The sequence below is a fragment of the Penaeus monodon genome, chromosome 27, assembly GCF_015228065.2.
Source record: "Penaeus monodon isolate SGIC_2016 chromosome 27, NSTDA_Pmon_1, whole genome shotgun sequence".
NCBI lineage: Eukaryota > Metazoa > Arthropoda > Malacostraca > Decapoda > Penaeidae > Penaeus > Penaeus monodon.
This window is the reverse complement of record NC_051412.1, coordinates 39,256,879-39,257,103: the sequence shown is the minus strand read 5'-3', so window position 1 is coordinate 39,257,103 and position 225 is coordinate 39,256,879.

The following is a 225-nucleotide window of genomic DNA, read 5'->3' as shown; positions in this document are numbered from 1 at the left end:
GTGTGGCAATTATTTACTTTCCTGAGATCAGTAAACATGACACATCTTGGAGGATTTATATACATTTTTTTATGTAATTACACGTTCTCTCAAAGCGAACTGGTGTTTTCTAAGGGCGATTATTGAATTACAACTATATTGTCTGTGACTGTTTCTTCATGCATCGTTTTCAAACATCTAATAGATTTAAGCTAATTTTGGCTGGAAAACTCATTTACTTCCAAC